The 22,758-nt window shown below is 37.5% G+C and overlaps 1 long non-coding RNA gene across 1 annotated transcript in view; it reads right to left on the bottom strand.

Annotated features, from left to right (window-relative positions):
* LOC134492544 (uncharacterized) overlaps positions 1–22,758 on the bottom strand; it is a 317,255-nt gene that overhangs the window by 237,977 nt on the left and 56,520 nt on the right. Inside the window, exon 2 of the long non-coding RNA XR_010067462.1 lies at positions 7,307–7,350. This is a non-coding gene — a long non-coding RNA (uncharacterized LOC134492544). The remainder of the gene's footprint in view (positions 1–7,306; positions 7,351–22,758) is intronic.

The following is a 22,758-nucleotide window of genomic DNA, read 5'->3' as shown; positions in this document are numbered from 1 at the left end:
GCCTGACCTCTACTTACAACTCTACAAAAACTGGGCATTCTCACCAAGACCATTTTCTTTCACAGTTTTCCTTTCCTTGGAACTGCAATGAATTTTTTGGCTCAAAATCTTTTAAAAAGTATATATTAAGGAAAGGTACAAATAAAAATAAATACAAACTTTTTATTGTATGATTTAATTATTAGACTTACATGGTCACCCAATTTGCCAGGTGACTTGATGAGTTATAACTGAATATATACAAAGGTTGAAAGCAGCCTGGAGTTATAGTGATCTGTGCACCCTTTCCGGGAAACCTGAGAATGTGAGTGAGTTCAGGACAGAGTATTCTTCCTGCCCTTACAGATGCAGGCTATCCATCTGCAGAGAAGAATCTTTGAAATGCATGGAGGTTGATTCAGAAGTCCACAGATAGAAGTTCTCTTCTGCAGAGTTACCCCCTATGTAGGAGATAAATGAAAACAAGAATGGGAGCGGGGTAGCCAGCATTCTGATCTGTGGAGTCCTTGGTGCTCTCTGAGCTTGGCTGTTTGCTTGCAGATATTCCATTACTCAACTAGGAAACAGCATAAGAGCAAGTGAGTGTGGGGTTTGCTGCCTGTTTATATACAGTAGCTTGCCCAGCCAGTGCTGGTGGGGGTATGGTGTTCTCCTTGATGGTTCCTTGATCAGGGTGTTGTTTTCTGCTTGATTGTTTGTCTGGTGACAATCCCTGCTTATCTGGGTGTTGGATGCTGACAAGGAGGTGTTCTGGTCTTTTTGTTTCCTTAGCTTTTTTATTGTCTCATTTGAATGGTGTGTAAATATGGTTTATTTCTATGTGCCTGTTGTGATCTGTGTTTCTTCCTCTTGTGTGTATGGATTACACAGAAAGAAAAATAACGAGGTAGGGTATGATATGTATATCTCCAATAATCATTCCCACCCATCTCTTAAGAGAGCTCTTAAGAGGTCCTTCCCCTTCCCTAAAAATGTTTGCTCCTGTTTTAAAGAGCTCTTAATAATGTTTGCTTATTTATATTTAAAATTTCATCACCGCTCATCTCATGCAAGGAGTGACATTGGGCGGTTTACAATAAAACTAAAATAAATACAGGTTAAAATACAGTAAAAACAGTATTCTTAAATAACAATGTAAATACAAATATAAAATCCAAGATGGGGAAGTTCTTAATTAAATTCATGTAATTCACTGAAGAGATTAGGGAAGACCCACAGATCAGTTAGATATGAACTCACTAATATTCCTAAGGAATATGCAGTGGAGGTGAAGAATAGATTTAAGGGACTGGACTTAGTAGATAGGGTCCCAGAAGAACTCTGGACAGAAGTTCACAACATTGTTCAAGAGGTGGCAACAAAATACATCCCAAAGAAAAAGAAAACCAAGAAAGCAAAATGGCTGTCTGCTGAGACACTAAAAGTAGCCCAAGAAAGAAGGAAAGCAAAAGGCAACAGTGATAGGGGGAGATATTCCCAATTAGATGCAAAATTCCAGAGGTTAGCCAGAAGAGATAAGGAATTATTTTTAAACAAGCAATGCACAGAAGTGGAAGAAGACAATAGAATAGGAAGGACAAGAGACCTCTTCCAGAAAATTAGAAACATCAGAGGTAAATTCCAGGCAAAAATGGGCATGATCAAAAACAAAGATGGCAAGGACCTAACAGAAGAAGAAGAGATCAAGAAAAGGTGGCAAGAATATACAGAAGACCTGTATAGCTGTATAGGAAGGATAACAATATCGGGGATAGCTTTGACAGTGTGGTCAGTGAGTTAGAGCCAGACATCCTGAAGAGTGAGCTTGATTGGGCCTTAAGAAGCATTGCTAATAACAAGGCAGCAGGAGATGACGGCATCCCAGCTGAACTGTTCAAAATCTTGCAAGATGATGCTGTCAAGGTGATGCATGCCATATGCCAGCAAATTTGGAAAACACAAGAATGGCCATCAGATTGGAAGAAATCAACTTATATCCCCAAACCAAAAAAGGGAAACACTAAAGAATGTTCAAACTATTAAACAGAGGCACTTATTTCACATGCCAGTAAGGTAATGCTCAAGATCCTGCAAGGTAGACTTCAGCAATTCATGGAGTGAGAATTGCCAGATGTACAAGCTGGGTTCAGAAAAGGCAGAGGAACTAGGGACCAAATTGCCAATATCCGCTGGATAATGGAAAAAGCCAGGAAGTTTCAGAAAAACATCTATTTCTGTTTTATTGACTATTGTAAAGTCTTTGACTGTGTGAACCATAACAAATTGTGGCAAGTTCTTAGCAGTATGGAGATACTAAGTCATCTTGTCTGGCTCCTGAGGCATCTGTATAACAACCAAGTAGCAATGTTAAGAGCAGACCACGGAAAAACAGACTGGTTTAAGATTGGGAAAGGAGTGCGGCAGGGCTGTATACTCTCACCCTACCTATTCAACTTGTATGAAGAACACATCATGCGGCGTGCTGGGCTTGACTAATCTAAGGCTGGGGTCTCAGATAGGCAGATGATACCACTTTGATAGCTGAAAGCAAGGATGAACTGAGGAGCCTTATGATGAAGGTGAAAGAAGAAAGTGCAAAAGCTGGCTTGCAGTTAAACCTCAAAAAACCAAGATTATGGCAACCAGCTTGGTTGATAACTGGCAAATAGAGGGAGAAAACATAGAGGCAATGATAGACTTTGTATTTCTAGGTGCAAAGATTACTGCAGACGCTGATTACAGTCAGGAAATCAGAAGATGCTTAATCCTTGGGAGAAGAGCAATGTCAAATCTCGATAAAATAGTTAAGAGCAGAGACATCACACTGACAACAAAGGTCCACGTAGTTAAAGCAATGGGACTCCCCATAGTAACATATGGCTGTAAGAGCTGGACCGTGAGGAAGGCTGAGAGAAGGAAGATAGATGCTTTTGAACTGTGGGGTTGGAGGAAAATTCTGAGAGTGCCTTGGACTGCAAGAAGATCAAACCAGTCCATACTCCAGGAAATAAAGCCAGACTGCTCACTTGAGGGAATGATATTAAAGGCAAAAATGAAGTACTTTGGCCACATAATGAGAAGACAGGACACCCTGGAGAAGATGCTGATGCTGGGGAAAGTGGAAGACAAAAGGAAGAGGGGCTGACCAAGGGCAAGATGGATGGATGATATTCTAGAGGTGACAGACTTGTCCTTGGGGTAGCTGGGGGTGGTGACGACCGACAGAAAGCTCTGGCGTGGGCTGGTCCATGAAGTCATGAAGAGTTGGAAGCAACTGAACAAATAAACAATTCACGGGGGCCTCTTCAAGTCACTAACCGCCCCCAGGACTAATTTATATGCCATAAAAATTGTACTTTTATTTGAACCTACTGTCATGGAACTCTTTCTAAGAATTATCAAGCTCTGAAGTTTCCTTATGCTGTAGAAATGAAGAGATGTAACCCTATGTTTTTATATGTTCTAGCTTTAATGACATGTTAAAAGGTTGAGTTTGCTATATATTAATACTCCTCATTGGATTTTCTCCTTTTTCACTTTATTATTATAATTATTATTTTTGGATGTTGCATGTTTTATTTTTGTCTGTTAAATTTGCTTACAAAATAATAAAACTTTAAAAAAACGATGCCTTGAATGTTCATTATGACAACACAGAGGCAGGTATTAGATACATGAATAGGTATTGGTGACTGAATTGTTTTAATTTTTGTGTTTGCATTTTAAATATGCATCATTATGCATACTGAAAAGCATAATTATGTTTTAACATCACTGTTATTGTTTTTTGCTTGCCATTTTGATCATCATTCGTTGTCAGAAAGTCAAGATATAACCCCCCTAAAAAGAAGAGACAGATCAGAGCTTAAATATATATACAAGCATATGTGCAGAAAAATGGAAACTAAAATGTTTATATTGCTCACAACTGACCTGACATGCAGACTGCAGCTATTTGTATGCAGGTGTAAAACCAAACCAAACCAAATCAAGTGTATTTCAAACCTAACACTTGTTTCAGATAATTTTTCTGAAGTAATCGTTCTCTCCTACCTACAAATTAGGAGGATCAAATCTTGCCTCCCCCATAACCATCATTTAAAATTATTGATCAATCTGTTAAGCATTGCTTCACATTCTGGAATGGTTTTTATTTTAGTTTGTTCACCAATTTCATACACAGAGATCTCTATCTAACAAGAGTTAGCCATGACTAATTACAGTTAAAAATTGAAGTTATAAGGTAGTCATGACTAATTTAAAACACACAACTTTAAGTAGAACATAGAAACAATATTTTTTTTTTCCTAATCAGTGACAGAACAGTTAGACCACCCTTAAAACTCTCCAAGAAAAACTGTGATGTTCAAAAGATTTAAGACAATTCTCAATTATAGTAAATGTATTATTTGGGAAAATTGGGAAGGAAATTGGTAAATATGTTTTCCATTAGGTTTTCCATTTATTGAAAGAACAAAAATAGAATATACATGTTCCTTATTTAATCAGCTTCCTTTTTCTGATATACAAAATTATAGTTACATTTAGCTTTGTGGAAACTTGTTTCCCGAAATAAATTTATGGAAGATATTAGAATGAGACAAATATAAAGGGATTAATTTCCAAAAGCTATTAAAAACACACCTCAGTAAAATGTGTGTTTGAAGTTCAAATGAAAGACAATATCTGAATATACTAATCCTCAGGAGAATTCATGACACCTGTCATGCACTGTAAAGGTTTTATAAATGTTGTCTTCTGCAAAGTCAACTACAAACATCATAAGACTTTCTGTAAATATATCTTCTAGCTTCTTTGTTTGAACAGAAATATTGAATTTCCCAGTATTATGGTTATAAACCAGAGAAGATTATTTTAGATTCTTTTAAAAATATTTGATTAATAGACTTTCACTTTTGCCATGGGATCAAGTTTCAATCATTGTTTTAAGTGTTTGAAAATATTTGAATTGTGAATGCCACAATGGCAAGAAAAGTTTCTTCCATGTACGCTATTTACACACACACACACACACACACACACACACACACACACATATATATATATATATATATATATATATATATACACACAAACAAACAAACAAGGTCTTGGCAATAAAGACATAACCTACCATGACACAAGGAATTGAGTCTCTAAAGCCAGTAGAGTAGACATAAATTCTTTGTTTCTCATAAAAATGGTACTAAAATGTATGTAACTATTGCTATAAACACTAAAGGAATCCAGTCCTTTAAGTGCATGACGGGGTTGTATTATAACCTACAGAGCTATGAAGTTTCAAGCTTTAGTTGAACACGTACATTATTAACCATGAAAGGCATTCTGTAATACAAATTTTATAACTTTGTTTCTTCATGATTTCAGAGAAGCAAGGTGTTTGCATTCATGTTTCTATGTGTGCATATGTGAAGGAATTGAAAAGAGGTTTTAATTGTGTGTGTTCAAATCTTTTCTTTCCTTTCCTCTCCTTTCTTTTCTGAAGATGTTGCAGCATAAGAAAAAATGACCTACTTCTTCATCTCTAAAACATGCACTCCAGAGGCTTAAAGCCTAGAAGATATCTGCCATCCCCAATTTAAAATGTGTGGGAACTAGCTGCTGTGATTTCTGATATGCTCAGTGATGAAATCTTCTTTAACTACTTCACAGACATTGAATCTAAGTCCCAGCAAAGATTTATGGAAAGACTAAATTCTGACTTGCTGAATTTATTTTTGTTAAATATATGCAGCTTCAGTCACAACCGACTTTAAGTAATGTAAACTCCACATTACTAAAAGGGTTAAAACAATATATAGCAATATACAGAAAAACCTCATCAATCACATTGCACTGAGGAACAATATATAAACAATTGCAGGCCTTTAAGGTAGGGCAGGTCAGGAAACAGATACCAGAAATACCAGAACTCTGCTTTATTGATGCAGGCAATCAATCAATCAATCAATCAATCAATCAATCAATCAATGCATTACATACTGTACACACACTAGAATCCTGAAAGCCTGACAGCATTTCCGCTTACCTTCCTCTTATACCAAAGAGAGTCAAGGTGTGGCGATCTTTGGTTTCTTTCTCATGCTTTCTTGTTTTCCCAGGCTAAGTTCATGTTTTACTAAAGGTTGCCACATACCTTCTCCAAGGCCATCTCTGCTCTTCTACAATGATCACTTCCTGTTGGGGGACCCACATCTACTTTCAGTTCCTAAAGGCTTCCTGGAACAATAAGGCCTTAATGGCTTTTCTAAATCCCAAAAGAGTTGGAGCTGTCCTAATCTTGGGGGAAATGGGGCAGAGAAGGGGGACATGAAAGTAAAAGGCCCACTTTTACATTCATCTTCAGGAACCCAAAGGTGAGCCTTTTACTTTGTTGTCCCCCTTCTCTGCCCCATTTCCCCCATGATGGGTAGAAACTTTCCCCCCATGATAAGAAGAAACTTTTCATTTTAGGAATAAAAGATTCAGGGAGGGAAACTGAAAAGTCACATGTGGACTTTTGTATACATAATCCCCCATAATCCCATAGGTTGCAAAGTCCAGAGATATTTTGGAAGACTGATTATCAGAATTATTATTCATATGAATATTGCTTTTTATTAAAAACACAGAACAGTTTATAAACTAAGATAAAGATGGAAAAAAGCTAAGAAGAGTATTTTAAAAGCCCCATCAGTATTCCATTCAAACAGCAACAATGGCATCAAAAGGAACAAAAACCTAGGGGTAATGCTCAAAGACAATGAACATTGAGGCTGAGAGTTCTACTGTGACAGAACCAAAACTAAGAACATCTTTCATTTTGTATTTTGTCCCTGGGCTCTGGTAACTGATGACACCATGATCACAACCCTCTTCAAAGATCTCAGAAACTGAGTCCATGAACAATTACTCCCTAGTAGATAGTGTAGGAAAATATATATATATATATATATTTGCTATCATCATCATCATTATCTTTTAAACAGTGATAATCATACCCATAAAGTATATAAAATGCTATGTGAACCATATAATATATACCTTTAGTATGTCCCATATAAACTCTACCTCTACAATATTTCTTAGTTTGTTTTAATTGATATATCTAGCACGTGAATCCCATAATCTAGTAAGTGCTACATTTCATGAGCTGACTTTATTTCCTAAATAACTTAGTTCAATATAAAACCAATGTTTAAGAAGAGTGTATTCTACTGTGATCAATTTTTCAAGACTATTGCTAGATCACAATGATGACTGGATGGATATACGGTTACATACAGTACACATACCATTTTAGGAAAAACATAATTTGGTGACTTACTCTTTTCCAAGGCACATCCTGTTGTTGTGTCTCAGGACAGAGGGCTGAAAGGAGACACAAAAATGTTTTTACTTTTTAAATATCACTATGTAATTATTATTTATTTGTTAAAAAGTATAAGCACTATCCCTTTCAAATGAAATGAAAAGTTTATTCATCATTCTGTAACTTAGGAACTTCCAAAAATTGTAATCTGTATATTTTTCACCCAACCCTGTTGAAAGATTCTTGATATTAAAATGGGTATATTGGTAGGAATTCTCAAAGGTATCATTTCCCCTTTTCTCTTTTCTGGTCTTGTCCTTCAAAAATAATGTACATATTCTGGCCAGCCAATTATGCATGGATAATTGCAGAATTTTTGTAAAATTAATGTACAACAGAAGTGTGTAACATCAGCATTGTGCATTCGAACACTACATATGCATTCAGATATAGTAGGATATGTCTCATTGTTCCTTTTTAAAACAGACATTTTTACATGATTACACTATCAAACAATACCAATATTTGGTACAAAAGCAAATGAGAGAAATAATTGAATGTTTGTTTCAACATTATGCTCTTATAAGATTGTGGGATGGATCCTGACAAAGTTAACTGCACTTAGTGCAATTATAATTTTATTGGGAATTAAGAACAAATACAGTTATTTATTTATTTAGCAAATTTATTTAGCAAATTTATCACCGCCCATCTCCCCCACAAAGGGGGACTCTGGGCGGTTCACAATAAAAACAATATAAAACAATTATAGAACAATACTGGTGCCCAAATCTTATGACTGGAACAATTTAGTATTTTATACATCTACTTGTGGCAGTGATATAATATCTACCACTGTGGGGGTTGGGGTCAGTTTGAGATGCAATAGTTTTAAGCTCCTTTAGTTTTTGCAAGAGATTCTAGGATGGTCTAATGTCTACATCAGGAGAAGGTGATCAACAAATGAAGGAAATAGAAATTGATCCTGCCAGCACACTGCTGCCAGTCTTGAATAACACATACTCTGGATCATATGACCCATCTAAACCAACTCAGTGATGTTGGCTAACGTAATTTGTTTGGATGGAAAATGAAAGCATTCAGTATAGGCATAAAATCCAAATGAGTACATAGTAAAAAGACTGTTGGTGCCTAATCTTTACTAGGCCATTGCCCTAACATTTTTAAATGGTTAGAAGGCACCCTTCTTTTATATTATGGGTTGGAAAATGGGAGATTTTTTTTTAAAAAAGAGGTCAATTCAGAAAACTGTCTTTGCAGTTCATCTTTAAGTATAGTGACTTGATCTTATCACTCATCAAGGTGTCAAAATGTCTCTTGCTATTTTTTAAAATCAATATCTATGTAGAATATATTAAATATTACATATACTGCATTCGTTTTGTTACTCTACTTCAAGATTAAAAAATGGGAGATAGTTCTAGAAAATTAGTTTTCCACATTCCTTTTAAATTAAAATCATCTCAAATATTAGCTGAAAGACTAGAGGGTATTATTAAAGTGAAATATACCATGCAGAATAGAGAAACTGAGAAGAAAGGAAAGTTAGAAATGGCACACAGACATACCCACAGAGACATATTAATATAATATTTACCATCAACTATGATGGTAAAATGTAATTATGATGTAACTTTTAATGTTGCCATTTTCCCCTAAATCTGCATAATGGGAGTTGTCCAACAGTTTATTGGACTATGTATAATGGAAAATGGCTTATTATGTCCAGCAGAGAGGGCATGCTGCAGATACCATCCGCCAGGGACCTATATTTGATGGGTCCCAGGCAGTAGGTCTTGTCTGTCATGGCGCCTGCCTTATGGAACATTCTCTTCCCCAATATTTGATTAACTCAATCCCTTTTGACATTTTGGAAGTCCTTCAAGATCTGGCTATGCCACCAGGACTGAGGGTCCCAGGGAACTGGAGATATGTTGAGATGGCTCCACTATTGAGGTGGATGTACTCATGGTCTCTCTGCCTGCAGTTTGTATATATTTCTGTTTTAATTAATTTTTTAATGTAGATGTTTATATTTTTAATGCTTGTTTTTATGTACAGTATGTACTGTTTTTATTTGACTATTGTATGCCACCCAGGACATGGGTGGCTATACGAATTTGACAAATAAATAAAACATAGACAAACCTAATTGTTATCAAATTAAACATACATGCATCCTGTATTAGCTTAAGAATGAAAAGAGATATATGTAGAAATAAAAATATAACTACCGAAATATTGAAAATTTCATCTGATGCTACATGAATTATCTTTTATTAAGTTTCCATATCACTTTGCTCTGAGCGGTTATAACAGATGCCTCAGATCTATAGGATGGAAAGTGGAGATTCCTAACTTCCTCTCCCCCAACCCCCCAGGATCTTTACATCCTTGTCCTGCTTCCTGCTTTGGGATACTGACTTTGCAGTTTCTGCTGCTACTCTTTCTTTTCCAGGAAGCACCTCACCTGATATGCATTCCCTAACCCAGAGTTTCTCAACCTTGGCAACTTTTGGATGTGTGGACTTCAACTCCCAGAATTCCCCCACCAGTGGGAAAGTTGCCAAGGTTGAGAACCATTGCCCTAACCTTTCGATTCTGGTGAGTAAATGCCAAGATGCAAAACTGGAAAAATTCAATTCAATAGTGCCACACCTGACTGTGTAGCCTAGAGGTGTGATGACTAGAGAATTCAGCCCTTCCTTCCCACTTTGAGATACAAATCAATGTCACAAGAAATAAGCAAAATCAAAATTTACTTTTTTAACAAATGTATAAACCACCCAGAGTCCCTCCTTGTGGGGAGAGATTGGCAGTGATAAAAATTTGATAAATAAATACAATAAATAAAATATTAAAATCTTTTAATTTAAATATCAACATGAAAACATTGCATGTTGAAGAAGGTGTCTAGAGCTGACCAATGAATACAACAGTGGCAAATGAATAAAGTGGAAAATCCAGAAGGAAATATAATTATCCGGATGGAGCCCAGGATGGTTTTAGTGTACTACAGTGAGGATTTATCTGCCCCAAAAATGCATAAAGAGATTGGGAAGAGAACTACAGATCATACGATTCTAGAGCGGGGGGGAAGCAGTATGAATAAGGGCTGAAATTATACTCAATTTGATAAGTTATAGAAAGCAAAAACCTAGCACAAATTCCTTGCAGAAACAGCAGTTACCTAAAGCACATGTTCCTCTGCTTCAGTTCCCTAGATTTCCTCAGCTTCTTGGGAGTTTCACAGGCTATTCAGAGTTTGCTGGGGAGATGGAATGCTTTAATTTTTGCCCATCTCTTTTCATGAACTTTGGCCAAGTTCTGCTTCTTGTTTTTCAAAGGACCAGACTGACTCTGTAGATAACCAACAGCTATGCATGCTTGAGCCTGCAGCCTGATTAGAAGGCTACAGTCACAACAGAACTCAAGGAGGCCAACCTGGCGATTGCTTCTATTTTATCTCCACATTAAGAATCACGCATGGTTGGTTGGACTGAAAGCAAGTGACTGTCACAGAGCCTTCCAGTGAGGACTCTAAGTGGGAACTTGAATCTGGATCTTCCCATTCCAAAACCAACATCTTAACCACTGTACATTACAACTGACTCTGGCTTTAGAGAGTTCCAGAATAGCTGCTTGGCAAGATACTTGGAAAATAAGTGAACAAAAACATCTTCCTCTTGCTATGCCTTTCTGATTTCATGTATTGGATCCAAAAATAAATTCATGAGATAGCGTTGACATGGAAACTAAATTCATTTTTATTACACATGAGTACACAAAGCAAGCATATACAAGTACATCATTCTGCATTGTAGTCCAAAAATTAGCTCCCTCCTTAGCCAATAGAGGATTAATTAGAATAGGAGAAAACACCCCAAACCCCATTCCCAAATCTATATCTGAATGCTCTTAGATAATACTGATTATCTTAATATGGATTTGGACCTAAGTGTATAACCTACTGATCCTTCAGAATGATTAGTGACCACTGATCTTCCTAAAAGTCCTTCAGTCTCAGTGATCAGTAATCTTCCTAAAAATTCTACCAGGGATGGGCTATGCATGCCAACATGAACAAATCTGGTAAGTAAGGCTTTCTTCTGAACATAAGACTCAGTCTTCTTTTCCACTGTCCTCAGGTAGCATCCAGCAGATGCATGACTCTCCTTCCCTTGTTCTTGACTTTTCAGTGGGGTCTTGGATTTGGGTACAGACTTGGTAACTTGAGGATTTTCCAGAATTGATTACAATTTTTGCATACTTCTGCTGATCTCTGGTAGACCTAGTAAGCTTCTAGGGACTTTCCATGATGTAAACATAATTTTATAGGCCTTGGCATCCTAGTCCTAGGCCATTACTGCTGCTCAGCAAATGACATCTTGGAATCTAGCCTGTGTACCTCTTCCCACTCATCCAGTTATATCTTCTTTTTCTGCATTTCAAGCTGTCTGCTCCATTTTCTTTTCCTTAGCCTAGCCCTAAGTAATCTAGGCTATCAGCTTTCTTTTCTTGCATGCACAGCATACATAGGGGCAAATTCTCTGGGTACAGCCTACCCTCCTTATCTATCCTACTCACTGATCTCCAACTTGGCTGTAACAGTCAATATAGTTTGTTCCTGTATTTCATCATCATCACTGTTGTTGTGGTTGTTATACAGTCTCTTCTGAAGAATACTCAGCAAATATTCCTAATTTGGGTAATTCAAGCTTTATCCCAAAACCTAAGAATTGTTCAAATACCATCATATATTCTTATTCCTCTTATTCTTAGTACATCACTCTGACAGATTTTAATCACTGTGATTAATTTTGCAATTAGACAACCCAACAAAAGACAACAATACTGATTTAGGATTGGCCCTGTAAAATTATGTATCATTACACAGCCTTCTTATCTGTATTCCAAAGTATAAGACTGTTGTAGGCATTAAACATAGATATGAGTGTTGTGCATATTAATTAGGATGCAGTATGAGCTATAGCTAAGCTATGTACTCTCAGGAGTAGTGTGATTGAAGTATTGGAACTGAAGGGGGGTGGGGGAAACTTCCTATCAAAATTAAACCTCTCTTGAAAATACACTCAATTACTATCAAAGGGCTTAAAGTATTTAACCTTTAAAATAAGAGTGTTTGCCTAGTATTGATTTATCAGGAATTACAAGCTAAGAAAACATGCTATGTTTCAGTTTGTTGATTACCTTCAAGGATATTCTTCTTTACAAAGACCATCTAGCTAGGGAATAGTTAATTCCTTGGAACAGCTTGTCAATTACAGGCAAATATACACAGTAAAAAAAAACCACACACACACCCAAAAAGGGTGGGGGACCAGCAAAAGTTAACTAGTCATTTGAAGATCACATTTATTCTAAAACTTCTTAAGATGCCAAAGTAAATGTACACTTCGCACATTCACAAATAAAAGACACCTAATTGTTGAAAGAGTAATTTATGGTATTTCCATTGTAAAATGCACATACTTAGAAAAATGGAATTTTTAAAACTTGAGATGTTAAAGTTTTCATAAAAGCATCAGCATTCAAATATTATTTTGATCAGCCATCTTCAGTCTGACCTTCAATTGTATTGGATTACAAATCTCATCATCACTGATCATTTTGATGGCCAAAGAGATGTACTGTACTTCTACAGCAGGTCAAATGTAATAAATATCAGAAATATTTTAGTACCAATATATATTCAAGACAAACTGTTACAGTTAGTCAGAATGATGCAAATCTTCACTATTATAGAAATCGTAAAAGTGCAAAGTGAACATATACTAAGGTATACATCTTAAGGAGTGTTTCTCAACCTTGGCAACTTTCAGATGTATGGACTTCAACTCCCACAATTCCCCAGCTAGCTATCCTCCTCCAATTCCAAGCCATACTTCCAGGATTTCCCATCTTCCTCCAAGATTGTGTGCCTCTCATTCCATGGAAAGAAGCAAACTGGATCAGCAGTTGAACTTTACTTCAGCATTGGTGATAGGAAAAATTGTCCTTAAATATAAGTAACTTTTTGAATCTGCTTTGTACCTTGGCTGACAAATTAGAACCAATTGCTTTGTTTAAACAGTAATCCACTAATATACAATATAAACAAATTTAGAATACTAGGGGAAATGTAAACTTTTAGATATCCCAAAATATCTTTGAATTACTTTGTTAATATAACAACAACATGCCAAATATGAATAAAATAATCTTTAACTAAGGCATTATTACAGTTATTGGCGCTGCGGGTTAAACCGCTGAGCTGCCGATCGGAAGGTCGGCGGTTGGAAACCGCGCGGCGGGGTGAGCTCCCGTTGCTAGTCCCAGCTCCTGCTCACCTAGCAGTTCGAAAACATGCAAATGTGAGTAGATCAATAGGTACCGCTTCGGCGGGAAGGTAACGGCGTTCCGTGTCGTCATGCTGGCCACATGACCCGGAAGTGTCTACGGACAATGCCGGCTCTAAGGCTTTGAAACGGAGATGAGCACCGCCCCCTAGAGTCGGACACGACTGGACTTTACGTCGAGGGAAACCTTTACCTATACTTAAGGCATTATTACAGTTATTCAAAACTTTTTGCTGTGTTGGTAGTTTTTCATCCAATGCAATTTCCCACGGTTTAAAACACCATTGATCCAAAAACCATGTATGTTAATTTTCCAATGTTTTGCAACAGTAAATCTGGCAGCTAACAACAAAATTGGATTAATTTCTCATGTTGCATCATTGTAAAATCCCTGGGAAACATAGACAGAAAAGCCACAGTTGAATTAATTATTAAAGATTATTGTGTATTTTTCCAATTCCTTTAAAAACTCCAACCAAGAAGAGTGATATACAAATGGGCAGAGATAATAATATGGGTGGTCATTGTTATCTGCAGTCTGATTATCCAAAGTTTCACATATCTGTGAATGATAGAGACCAGACCACTAGATAGGTAGATAGGTAGACCGATAAAAGTTTAATGAATCTGTGATTTTGCCTTTGTTTTTATTATTTTACACACAGACACAAATGGCAGATAGGCTTTTGCACAGTCATAAATCATGTGTTTTAGGGCTAAGGAATCTATATAATTTGCTTTCCTCTAATGCAGAGTTTCTCAACCACAGCAACTTGAAGATGGGTGGACTTCACTCCCAGAATTCCCTATGCAAACAAAAAGGTGCACTTGCTTATTTGTGGAAAACTTGTTGTGCACACAGCAGGTCTGCTGTCTACAAGGCATGTTGGATCTATTTACTCTTCCTCCTAGCTCAGTACCGGCAAACCTTACAGGATTAGTTGGTAATGAACGGAATTGCCCTGCTTGCTCCATGTGGCTCATACCAGCTCCTCCACTCTGTTGCTGTTTCATAATCTTTGTGGAGAGTGGCTCTTCAGTGCACTGCTGAATGTTGTTGATGCACACAGAACAATTATGGTAATCAGAGAAATCAGATGAGCTCCAACAGCATGCTCTAGAAGCTCCTCAAACAAGATTGTGAAAGAGCCACGGAGTGGAGAAGTCAGCATGAGCCATCCTCATCCGAGAAATCGTTCAGAAGAAGGCCAGCTACTATAAGGAGGCCGCATGGATCTATGCTAATGGGGTGGGCCAGAAAAATCTACCATAAATAAGTAAGAAGGAAAATCTCAGAACCTAACATTCTCCCCACCCCCCACCCCCCGCCAACCCTGAACTCAACATCTTGTTATTCACAGAGTCACAGATTTATTCTGGAATGGAATCGAGCAAGCAACAAGAACCACCTGTCTGTACTAATTTTAATACAATTCCTCCAAAGCAACATTGAAAGACTTTCTTCCATATAATTCAATCTAAAGGGTGTCTAGTACTAGCAATGAATAATTTTTAATCACTTCTTAATGCTTGAAAAAATAATTTTGAGGATAATTTTATGCCATAAATAGTTGCCAGCTGACTTGTCATATTCGAATTCCAAATCCTCTTCCCATACTTGTTAAGGCTTTCTAGATAGCCTGTTAAGTGTGATACACAGGAACAGTTGTATATGAACTGAAGAGTTTCCTTTGATTTTAAATTAAGTGGATGTACACAATTCTTCAAATAACAGAGCCTGAAGGCAAAGGCAAAGGTCAGAGTGATTAAAGCAATGGTGCAACACAAGTCCACCCATTTTCTATGTGTCATGACATACACGTATGCACCAAAAAGGTGGATTTTGTGGTGCAATGCTGCAGTGTTGCTTTCATTAGAAGAAAGATCATGTGGATTGCTGCTCCCTTGAAATGAAATTAATGCTAGTGATATACTGTATAAGATCTTGTGACCTTGAGAAGAAATTGTCACACCAGTCTGATCTGAAAGTACATACAAACTTTTAACCATTTTTTCTGCAATATATATTTAGGAGGGAAAAAATTACACTCAATCACCTGTCTTTTAGTTCCTTCAACCATCATTTATCCATGTTTAAAATTTGGACAATTAATTATGGGAGAACAGGAGAAGGATCAGAAATTGTTTCCACCTTTTCCAAATGTCTAAAGTAAGTTTTGTGATACTAGATTGTTTTTTCTTAATGTCAGACATGAATAGTATTGTCCTAATGGATTGAGTGTGTAAATAAGTCAACCTGTATGCACTGAAAGTCATTTTGGTTCTAAATAGTATGAATTAATTATTCATAATTCTTTTGCTTATACTATATGGCTAGTATAAGAAATTGTTGCCATATTAAAAAACCAAATAATAGATTTTAAAAATGGAAGTGTTAAAAGAGGTTATGGAGTTTTAAAAAAACAATAATTAAGTTGCAGCTATTGTGTAAAATGATACCGGAGAAACTGTTTGACTTAAATTCTAGATTATCTTTACTCAGAAAATGGTCATAATAAATATATTTTTTAAATTGATGCCATCCTTTGTAATAATATTCCAACCAGCTAAATTAAAGGCTAATATGATGCACAATAGATTGTTGGAGCCATTTCTAAAGCTCTTCATCATTACTGATTAACAAAGTACATGATATATCAAAATTAACTTCAAGTACTGATACTATATTAAATTTATGTTTAACTAAATAAGCTGCATTAAGTATCTAGAATGAAGTTTAAAGAAAAACAAATGTATCACCTGTGAACAGATTTATTACAAGATATTTTGATATTTTTCTGACACAGTTTTGGGCCACAGTAAAATGCATAAGTACTATTCCCAGTGAAAATTGCAGCTAGGGTTAGGGTAATATTTAGGGGTAGGGTTAGGCTTCCTTGAAGCCAGGGGAAAAAATGACATCATGGTTAGAATCGTAGAGACTCTTTCAGGGAAAGAAGGGTGAAAGCTTTCCTTTGTGACTCTGCTTTGAAGGACAGTAAAATTCATGGTGAAATCCCATTACCACTGAGAATTGTAGTTATAGTTAAGGTTAGGGTTAGGGTTCCCTGAAGTCAGCACAAAATACTTAAATCGCTCTTAGGTTTGTAAAGTCTCTTTACGGATAGGAAGGGTGACAGTTATATTTTTCCTGATGCATATTTGGACCAGTGTAAAATGCATAGAAAACTCTTGTTCCCAGTGAAAATCTTACCTAGGGTTAGAGTTAGGGTTAGGGTTTTGCCCTCCTTTAAGGGAGGGCAAAAACTGACAGCACTGTTAGATTTGCCGAGTCTCTTTAAGGATTGGAGGGGTGACAATTTTTTTTTCCTTACAGACTTTTGGACCCCAGTAAAATGAATGGAAATGTCCTATTGCTATTGTCAATTTTAGGTAGGGTTAGGTTTAGGGTAGGGGGACGTGGTGGCGCTGTGGGTTAAACCACTGAGCTGCTGAGCTTGCCGATAGGAAGGTCGGCAGTTCGAATCCACGTGACGGGGTGAGCTCCCGTTGCTAGTCCCAGCTCCTGCCAACCTAGCAGTTCGAAAACATGCAAAAATGTGAGTAGATTAGTAGGTACCGCTTCGGCAGGCAGGTAACGGCATTCCGTTTAGTCATGCTGGCTACATGACCACGGAAGTGTCTACGGACAAAGGCCGGCTCTTCGGCTTTGAAACGGAAATGACCACCGCCCCCTAGAGTCGGACACGACTGGACTTAATGTCAAGGGAAACCTTTACCTTTACCTAGGGCTAGGGAGAAAAACAAACGTCACGGTTAGAATCATAGAGGAACTTTAAGGAAGGATGGGTGAAAGATTTCCTTTATGACTTTTTGTTGAAGCACAATAAAATGCATGGGAAAATCCTATTCCCAGTGAAAATCCTAGCTAGGGTTAGGGTTAGGGTTAGGCTTCCCTGAAGTCAGGGAGAAAAATGAATGTCACAGAACCGTAGAGGCTCTTTAAGGGAAGGAATGGTGGAAGCTTTCCTTTATGACTTTGTTTTGAAGCACAGTAAAACTCATGGCAAAATCCAATTTCCATTGAGAAATATAGCTAGGGTTCATGTTAGGGTCAGGGTTTCGCTTCCTTGAAGGGAGGGCAAAAAAATAACATCACTGTTAGGTTTGCAGAGTCTCTTTAAGAATCAGAGGGGTGACATTTTTTTTTTTCCTGACACAGTTTCAGACCACAGTAAAATGCACGGGAAAATCCTATTCCCAGTGAAACTTGTAGCTATGGTTAGGGTTGGAGTTAGGCTTAGGCTTTCTTGAAGTCAGGGCAAAAAGTGACATCTATAAAAGAGAGTGGCTTAGCATAATAATTAAAAAGTTCAGTTTCTGAACAATTTGGTGAGTCAAATTGTAGCACCTATGTAATTGCAAAGGAAAGCCGCAGAACTCTTGAATCTGCATCCATGGATACAGAGATTTGGCCACCACGTCTGTAAGGATGTTGCCCCATAGCATAGACTCAGAGCGTCATAATCGATATTCAATAGAATTCTAGAATAACAACCCAGAGACCAGAGAGATAGAGGATACTGTGTTGAACAGAAGGTTCGCATAGGCATAATGGTCTACCTGGAAGTGAGTTGATAGTGACACAAGTAGGTTGGTAGTGTAGATTAAATCCACTTTTGAAAAATGTGATGGTGGAGTGCAGAATCTGTCATTACTGAGGATACCCCAGAGACAAGAGCTTGCCTTCAAAATCTCATTCACATAACTAGCTGAGATTGTGAAGAGGCAGGACTCAGGCATAGTTCAAATGCAACAAAAAGATTAGAAAGATTCTGAAAACCTTCTACCTGGAGTTTATTATCATATTTCTTCACCGCCCATCTTGTGTTGCGATGACTCTCTCTTAAACACAGCTCAAAGACAATAAGCAACATGATGGTTTTACAAAATTAATATTCAGTATCTTATTTTTCTGTTAGACTTAGTCTCAGCATACGTGAAAGCATAACCCCTCAAGTTTAATTAGCAATTTCTTGCAATACTTCATGCATCTTGCAATTCGCAAGTCAGCACTGTAACCAAAGATAGCTAAGTTAACTCACAATGGCAGTAGTATTGGAAGTATAAACTAACTAATAATGACTTCTAAAAGAACACCAAAAAATATCAGATCTGAGCAAATAAGAATATGTGTTAGTTCTGTCCACTTAATCTCACCCCTAGGCAGTACAACAGCAAAGGCACAATGTTATCAATTTACCATCCTTACAGTATGAGGACCTTGCTGTCTCTATATGGGTGGAAACTAGTCCTTGTCTTTTATTTCTTCCTTGTTTCATACGAGACTAATCCTGTCACTGTAAATCAAGTGCATCGCTTATGAAAGACCCAGTGCTACTGATAACAAAATTATCTCTATGAATCTGCTAGAAGGGATTGATTTTCTCCCCACACCCGTTCCAAGAGTTTTTATTTGGGGTTTTTTTCTTTATGTGTATCTACTATTGCCTTTTTAAAGAGAGCACGCATGGCATTACAATTGTTTACAAAATGTAAGTTAAATGTGGGTGACAGGCATTAATGATGTAATTGTACTCTGACTGCTCCTATTAGATCAACATCTATCTACATATAAAGAGCTGGATAACCATTAAGATCAAATTATTCATACATTCACAATGTTTTTTAAAACATTGCTGGGAATAGTACAAGAACTGTCAAATGTAATTATGGTCAGTAAATGTACCATCACAATCTGATTACTCTAAGGGGTATTTCCCACCCACTTTTGAAGCATGCAGTAGAAGCAACACTAATGTCTATTTCTAATCCATGCTGCCCAGCCACCTAATTAGAGTCCAACACTACAATACCAATTTTTGGTACTGATTCTGTTTTAGCCACTCTAAGAGGATTGTAGTCTGCTGTAGTCTAGAAGTGAGCAGTACCCATTAATAAAACAAGTTAATGGGAGGGGTGAGTAATTAGCAGGAGCAGCAAAATGATGGGAAGCATGTTTGGAAATTGCTCAAACTCAAATTATTTTTGTTCACTCGCTATATATAAAACACAAAAAAAGGTATCTGAACCAAGCAGGTATCAATAGCTGTTAATGACTCTTCTAACCAATACTTGCAAATGAAACTGTCAAGGTGATTTTGCTATGTTGGCCAGAAACAAGGAAAGCGACATAAAGTGGGTGGCATTGTTTGTTAGAGAATGGGGATATATATTCTTAGCAAATATCCTTTTAGTAGTTGCAAAGGAATAAAATATGGAATGTTTCAGTTTCTCCAGAGCTGCATGGATATAGGCTCTCTGATTATGGTACCTTCATATCTTTCCTGGGGAGACCTCTGTATGGAGCCCATTGAAAAGGCTAAGGATATCATCCTACATCATCCCATGAAATGGACCCATTTTTTGCCCATTGTCAAGAGGAGGGGTTGTACCATTTAAAGACGAGCAACTCTGAAGCTGCTCATATTCATTTATGACTTGGAGTCACTCAGAGATGACTTTCAAGTTATTATCATCTGAATGAGTATAACAGCAGCAGGTTATAAGAGAACACAAGGAAACATGTAAGGATTTTACTTTATCCTATGGACTTTATAGATCTACACCTGCAAGAAGTCATAAGGCATATGCTTTAAATAAGGGCATCTGCTTATAAAACTGTCGCCTCCATCACAAATGAATTTGCTCAAGGAAATAGATACAATTAAATATAATTTTCAATTTGAATAACTATCATTATCATCACTATAATCACATTTTATTCTGTCCTTTCTTCAAGGGCGCAGAGCAATTAACATACACAAGATTTATACCATTTTATCCTCAGAAAAAATCTGCCTATAGTTACCGTCGACTGAAAGATAACTGGCTCAAGTATCTGAAGAGTGGTCTGAATCCAGCTCTCCCTGGTCTGAAATTCAACCTATTTTATTATACTTAAAATGGAATGAATATGTATTGTGTGTGTGTGTGTGTGTGTGTAAATGGCTGAACACGGTTACGCTAGAGCTTCATGCCTTTCCTTTCTCAGTAAAACCTTCTGTTGCCTACAATCAAATAGAGGTTAGGTTGGCCAGGCTCATTATTGGGTGGGAAAACGTCAAAAAAGAAAGATTCCTCAGGTAGGAAAAAGTCAAGGTCTGTTACTTACAATTGCCTATTGTTTGGAATTGGCTCAGAAGGTACTGCATGAATGAGGTATATCTACAAGCACAATAGCATCTTTCTTCCCTTCTGTCTTCTAAAAAGGAGTCGGCATGTTAACCCCAGCCTCCTGGCCAGGTGCCAAATTGTATAATTACATTCTGCCTACCAACATTTCCCCTGCAGTTTCAATTAGATTCAATGTTCTTTTTCACTGTCCTCAACTTTTGCAGTGAAGCATTTCCCTTTGTAGCAGCTGCCACATTCTACTCAGGAGGAGGTGCAAGGATTCAATAGTGCTATCTTGCATAACGACAGCGTTCCGTTCCACGCTATTCGCTCACTTCCTGCACAATCCTAGACAGATTTATTCAGAATTAAAGAGCAGGTCAGATCCCAGAGCTTTTCCTTGTGTTTGCGTGCAGTGCCTTTCCATAGGCTCCTCTGGTATCAGGGAAGCACTTTGGAAACATAACAAGAGTGCAAAAGCCGCTTGGTGCGCAAGGCACATTGTCACAGCGTGGGAGGCAAAGGCAAACATTCTCCCAAAGCTTGCAACCTCATCCTCCACCTCCAAATGGTCCACTGCACTGCAATGAGATTTAGAACACACACAGACACGCACACACACACACAGCTTCCAACAATGCCAATATATGCTTTTTAAAAGCCTGTTAGTTGCAGAGGGGAATGATTTTTCAGGGAAGTTACTGCTGACAAAGGAATGCTTTAGCCTCCCTTTACAGAACACGTTGACTCCCTCCTTAAAACATCAAGAGGTGAACTTCAGACAGCTCAACCATTTCTAATGCCCGTAATATGCATAGCCTGAACTTACATTTGGGTCCGATTATGGTAAGGAAATAATCAGTATTAGCATTTATTTGCAGCCTGCACAAGAAAAAGAATCTTTATCAGGGAGGGGAGGAACAATACTCCTTGTTTATAAAAATAGGAATTACATCTCTCTCATGAAAGAATACGACATTCTGGTGTTAAGAATGCATTATCCAAAGAGGTAGGGGTATTTATAAAATGAAAACAAGGAAGTAGGGAAAGCTGCGGAGCCTGGCTTCCGGAATTGCTTCCAACCCCTTATCAGCTGTGGCCCTAGGAGGTGACTATACTTCGATTTGTGTAATGAAATAATGTATTGCGTCTGTGTGTGTGTGTGTGTGTGTGTGTTTGTGTGCGTGTGTGCATGTACACTTTCTCCCCTGACACTAATCAGGGTGATGTTGCCTCTGTGTATTTCTGCTCTCTTCTCATGTTGCACCTGCATGTATGGTGTGTGCCAGGAAGGACATGGCAGGCTGCATATGTTCTGCATGTGGGTCACATGTCTGGGAGGGATGATTAAGGGGGCTTAAAATGGAACAGTTGGCAGTATTCCAAGTCACTGACTAATAGGGGAATGTTTTCTTCAGTTTTTTTCTTCTTTTTGTAGCCCCTGGCTCCAGTCCTTTTTTGATCCTGATATTTCTTTGTTTGGCTTTTCTTGCCACATCAAATTTGGTTCTGCTGTGTTCTGCGTTCAGAGGGTTTTCCTGCAGGTGGACAAACAACCCAGACTCTACCACCCCTTACATAATTTATTTCCAGTTTTCCATTGGGTTGGAGAGTATAACCAAATTTTGCTCTGAGCTTGGAATGAAACAGCCCCATTCATAACATTACATTGGAACATTCAAGTTTTCCAGGTTCCAATACTGTAAACTTGAAGAAAGAACTGACTCTCTTTTTCTGTCACCCCAGAATACAAATGCAGATAGGGTAATGGTCTGTGCTGAATGCTATCTACCACAAAAACTGCTAACTTATTTTTTTAGCCTTTCAGAGATATTTTTTGGAAAATTGAAACTTGTATTTTATATATAAAAATTGCAAGCGATTGTTAAGGTTCTGCTTGCTTAAATAGCTATACAATTGAGTCCAAATGAGCAATCATATCTTCATACA

This window comes from Candoia aspera, chromosome 2 (genome assembly GCF_035149785.1).
Source record: "Candoia aspera isolate rCanAsp1 chromosome 2, rCanAsp1.hap2, whole genome shotgun sequence".
In the NCBI taxonomy this organism is placed as follows: domain Eukaryota; kingdom Metazoa; phylum Chordata; class Lepidosauria; order Squamata; family Boidae; genus Candoia; species Candoia aspera.
This window is presented reverse-complemented; position numbering and strand designations above follow the sequence as displayed.